This window comes from Scyliorhinus canicula, chromosome 9, assembly GCF_902713615.1.
Source record: "Scyliorhinus canicula chromosome 9, sScyCan1.1, whole genome shotgun sequence".
Lineage (NCBI taxonomy): Eukaryota > Metazoa > Chordata > Chondrichthyes > Carcharhiniformes > Scyliorhinidae > Scyliorhinus > Scyliorhinus canicula.
In genome coordinates, this window is record NC_052154.1 from 169,704,156 (window position 1) to 169,710,155 (window position 6,000).

Genomic DNA, 6,000 nt, shown 5'->3' on the forward strand with positions numbered 1-6,000 from the left:
CTGATCACGGTGGCACTCCACTGCTTACATCTTGCCAACCCGAAAGATACTTTTAGCCCTACTCTCTCCTCTTGTTAGCTAACTGATCCTTTATTCGTGCTTTATCCGTTTTGAGATTTGACGATACCATAAATAGTCTGTTTTTAATCAAACTAATACCATCAATTTACATTGATAATGCTGTTTGGTATTTTAATCACTTGGGGGATCGTCCCCTACTCCTCCAACCCTTATCTCTTTAGAACATAACTCTGCTTTGGCTGACCTTTTTGCGTTTACTACCTTCTCTCTATCCTCATGTTTTTGTGTGCTTCATTGCATGAAAGACAATGGTAGTTTGACCAATTAAAGTCCCAGAAGTACCTTGTATGGAGCATATGAAAAAAGTATCAAAGGAGCACACTTCATGATAAGTTAAACATAGTGATTTATTTGATGGCTACAAATGTGTTTTTAAAAAAGTAAATATTTGGATTTTGGCCACTGCGTGAGACACTTCTGAAAAATGAGCTTTGGAGTGGCCTCGAACAAGCGTTCAGTTAGCTTTCGATTGTTATTTTACTGTTGAGATTTCTATGCAGCAGGTGCTGTACAATAGATAAATTGTTCCATGTATTGTCGCTGATCGAATTATCACATGTCAATTATTGAAATAATTGAACTGAATTATGCATCTTAATAGCTGAGCACAAAGGCAGCTGCACAGACCATGATGTGACCAACAATCTGTGGCTGACTGCACAATGAGTCATCAGCAAACAAAACATGTATAAGCAAATAGCCAACTAGAAGGGGAATTTCCTCCTTAAGGACTTGCTCCACTGGCACCTCTCAAGGCTGAATATGAAAACCCCCAGGGACCTCCTTGATCTTTTGTCCCTCCCTGGTGTCGTCTTGCTCCTCCACATGTGCCTTTCCAGTTTTGCCAGAGCAAACATTTGCCTCACCTATCTATAAATTCTTAATCTGTCACAGCATCAAGTTTCCCAGTCTAAATAAGCGAGCATGCTTTGTGCTGGTAGCTTGCTTGCGGCCTGCTCATGAGCAGAGACCAGGGTAATAGATCACTCACAGTCCTCACAGGGCAGTGAAACATATTTTTGATTTATGTACAAATGCCCAAATCGGACACGGCAAAGTCTGTCTAGTGCACAGGTGTCAAAGGGAATATTTGTTTAATAATACTTTAATGGAGGAAGTAGTGCAGAAAATGTATGTCAAAAGTGGGAGGAATAAAATCACTGGCATTTTGTCTCAAAACTAATTAGTACTGTATGACCTTTACAAATGGTAGTGTTCTTTTGAGTGTATCGCATGAGGACCTTCCGTGGCTAAGCATGCAGTATATTGGGTAATATTCTATAAGGGCAGGAGTTTATTTTATTAATTTACGGGTTGGGGTGTTGCTGGTTAGGCCAGTATTTATTGCCCATTCCTAATTGCCCTTGAGAAGGTGGTGGTGGTGGGGAGCTGCCATCTTGAACCACTCGAGTCCATATGTGTCAGAACACCCACTGAGCTGTTAGAGAGCGAGAGTTCCAATATTTTGACCCAGCAACAGTGAAGTAAAGGTGATGCATTAATATAGAATTCCTTCTCCTTTTTTAAACTGGTCAACATAGTGATCACTGGCTTTGTATGGGTGGGCAAGACCCTGCGAGTAAAAAAGGGGATGCTTCAGCAGAGCCGGAGAGAGGGTGGGCTGGTGCTGCCAAACTTCAGTAATTACTACTGGGCGGCGAATATAGCCATGATCAGGAAGTGGGGGGGGGGGGGGGGGGGGGGTGTGATGGTGGGGTGCTCAGCATGGGAGGGTATGGAGGTGGCTTCATGCAAGGGCACCAGCTTGGGGGCATTGATAACGGCACCTCTGCCGTGCCCATCAGCACGGTACTCTACCAGCCCCATGGTGGTGGCGGCCCTGAGAGTCTGGGGGCAATGGACGAGACATGTGGGAGCGGAGGGAGCATCGGTCTGGTCCCCAATCTGTAATCATCACCGGTTTGCCCCGGGAACAATGGATGGCGGGGTTTCAGAGATGGCAGAGAGCATCAATTGAGAGGATAAGAGATATGTTTATAGAGGGGAACTTTCCTAGCCTGAGGGAGCTGGAGGAGAAATTTGGATTGGTGAGGGGAAACGAGTTTAGGTACCTGCAGGCGCGGGACTTCCTACGTAGGCAGGTTTCAACCTTCCCGCTCCTACCACCAAGGGGGATACAGGACAGGGTAGGTTCCACAGAGGGTGGATGGGAGAAGGGAGGGTCTCCGACATCTACAAGGAATTCATGGGGTCAGAGGGGATGCAGACGGAGGAGCTGAAGCGCAAGTGGGAAGAGGAGTTGGGCTGAGAGATAGAGGATGGTCTCTGGGCGGACGCACTGAGTTCAGTCAACGCGTTCACAACATGTGCCAGGCCCAGCCTTATACAGTTTAAGATTGTTCACCGGGCTCACATGACCGTGGCCCGGATGAGCAGGTTCTTTGGTGCAGACGATAGGTGTGCAAAGTGTGTGGGAGGGCCAGCGTACCATGTCCACATGTTCTGGTCATGGCCAAAGCTTAGGGGATTCTGACAGGTGTTTGCAGATGTCATGTCCACGGTGTTGGAAACCAGGGGGGCGCTGAGTCCAGAGGCGATTTTCACGATGTCGGAAGATCCGGGAATCCAGGAGGAGAACGGGCAGACGTTCTGGCCTTTGCTTCCCTGGTAGCCCGGAGACGGATATTATTAGCTTGGAGGGACTCGAAGCCCCCGAAGTTGGAGACCTGACTATCTGACATGTCTAGCTTTCTCTGTTTGGAGAAAATCAAGTTCGCCTTGAGATGGTCATTGTTAGGGTTCGTCTGGAGGTGGCAACAATTCGTCGACTTCTTTGCGGAAAATTAATCGTCAGCAGAAGGGGGCGGGAGGGGGGGGTAGCTTAGTTTAGTGTAGGGGGTTAATAAAGGTGGGGCCTGTAAGGGAGAAAGACAGCTTTTGCACTGTTTATAAACTCATGTACATTGTTTATTTTGTTGTTGTAAAACCAAAAATATCTCAATAAAATGTTTATTAAAAAATATATAGAATTCCTACAGTGCAGAAGGAGGCCATTCGGCCCATTGAGTCTGTACTGATCCTTTGAAAGAACACTGTACCTATTCCCACTCCCCCACCCTATCCCCCGTAACTCCGTACATTGATCATGGCCAATGCACCTAACCTGCACATCTTTGTTCACAAAGGGGCAATTTAGCATGGCCAATCCACCTAATGTTTATTGTGTCATTATGCTAGGAAACCTGAGCTGTATCCATTTAAGCCGTAATGTTTAATTGCTAAGCAATGGGAACCTCAAACCTTTCAGAGTTTAATAATTGTGGTAAACCACTGTTACACCTGTATTAGGTGATGTAAGGTAGTACTACAGGTTCGCCGGTAGCTCCTGCCTGCTGGCTCCGCCCAGGAAGAGGAGTATAAATATGCAACTGCCATTTCGCCAGCTGCTGTAGGAGGCCACGCATCTTACTGCAATAAAGCAGTTGTACCCAATCTGAGTCTTTGTACAATTGATCCTGCATCAATAATAATCTGCAAATTAAAATAAGGTTTAGTTTCAACTGAGAAGACTAGTTCTTCAATTCTTTGTTATCCATACAATAAATAATGAAATGTATTTAATTTATGCTAATTTTTTACTATGTTCTTTGTTACCTAATTGCTATTTTGTTGCCTGAATAAAATATAAATCTGTCCAATCTTGACTATGGTGAAAAAAAAAGAAACTGGATCAACCATTTCATGCTTCACAATCAAGGGATCCATGTGCCTCTTTGGTTTGCAAACTACAGCAGATTGCCTGTGCGATTGCTGTCAATCTGAGACCATACTAATTGTGATTGAAATGTTGCAGGAAGTAGATCTGACACCGTCAGGCTTCACTATTTGGAAGACTGTTGATATATATGTCATCATTCACCATGTGGCAGCATGTACACTTTGGAGAGTATTCTGTGGGGAAAGTGTTGCAGGATGAATGTTGACACTTAATTAAATATGACACTAATCTCACAACTGATGCAGAGTGGATCTGAAAAAAAAAACTTCAAAGTGTATTTGTTGCATTGTTGGTGATGACAAGTGAGAGGAAGAAGTGTTGAGGAGGCAGTGTTAATAGGTTAGATCTGGAAAGCAACAGTTGTGATCAGACTCCCTGAAGTCAAATGATCGCTTCCGCTGGTTGTCTTGATTTTGTTTAACACAGGACAATTTATTTTGCATCCTTGTATGTTCAGACTGGGGCCACTTTGCTTCAATTGTTAGAGACCAAGAATTTTCCTGGTTTGTATTCTACATTATTCACAAAGAGTATGAGTTATTTCTCAGTTATAGAGACGAGTACCAAATTGATTGCTTTTTCTGTGTATGAGCAAACAACGTTAAGGCTACTTCATGAGTTTCTTGATTACATACCATTTTCACTTGCAGTAAATCTGTAAATTAAAAAATATATCTACTTTTTCTTTCATACCGATTCTGTTACAAGTGGTCAAAGACCCAGAAATCTGATTGGGAGGTCGGAACACGAGTATAATTTGGAGAGGGGAAGTTTTGTACCATACAGGGAACGGCATTATGGTCTGAGTGCATAAATAGTGAAGGGTGAGAGATTTGGTGGGAATGGAGAGTAAGATGTAACTTGGATCAGGGCAGCATTTTGAAATCAACCGGAAGAATAGATGGATGGATGCAGCCGGAAGGACCTAAGTGACTGTTTGAGGGTGCAAGGTCTAATTTAATCATCTTTATTGTCACAAGTAGGCTTACATTAACACTGCAATGAAGTTACTGTGAAAAGCCTCTCGTCACCACATTCCGGCGTCTGTTCGGGTACACAGAGGGAAAATTCAGAATATCCAAAATAACTAACAGCACGTCTTGTGGGAGGAAACCGGAGTACCCGGAGGAAACCCACGCACACACGGGGGGAACGTGCAGACAGTGACCCAAGCCGGGAATCAAACTCGGGACCCTGGAGCTGTGAAGCAACAATGCTACCCACTGTGCTATCGTGCCGCCTATAATGCAGGTAGGCATGGATCAATGGAGAGACAGAAAATGATCAGAAAAATATATGAAATGACCTTGTGGGCTGGCAATTAACAATCACAGGTTTTTTCCAAATGAATTTGAGAAGCAAAATGTTTCTTTGACACACTGGACTGTATCTTCGGTGTTATAATTGGAGCTCGATGAGGCCTCCACCACAGACAATTGTGAATATATGAGTCAATGATTGAATGAAGTAAATGAAATTGAATAATAAAGCTCAGTAGATTAAGTCAGTGGCAACCCTACAGAGGTTGTGATCTCAATAAATGAAATTTAAAAATGAACAGAACGGGCCGGTAAATGGCCCAGATTCAATCAACTAAATAATTCATATTGAGGTTGAATGGGCTGGACGAATTCATGGGTGTTTGGATGTGTTATTGCCCATTGGAAGTCCTGAAAGGAAAGTAATGAAAATTTGTTGCAAAGCACTTCCAGATGTGCCAGCATACATGATGGGGAAAAATTCCATTCGCCGACTGGCCAAAGCTAGGAGCAGTTTTGCAATGAGTACACTGCTTCCTTTGTGTACACCTGTGGACATGTGGGGCGGGATTCTCCCCTACCCGGCGAGGCGGGCGGTCCTGGCGCTGAGTGGCGTGAACTACTTGGGCGCGGGCCGCCCGGAAGGTGCGGAATCCTCTGCATCTTCAGGGCCTCTGCTGGCCGGTGTGAGTTGGCGCATGCGCGGGAACGCCAGCGTGTGCAGAGGGGTTTGTCTCCGCACCGGCCATGGCAGAGGTTCGCAGCAGCCGGTGCAGAGGGAAAGAGTGTCCCCACGCCACAGGCCGGCCGCGGATGGGTGGGCCCCGATCGTGGGCCAGGCCCGTGGGGGCAACCCCCGGGGCCAGATCCCCCCGAGAACCCCGGAGGCTGCCCGCAGAGCCAGGTCCCACTGGTAAGTAC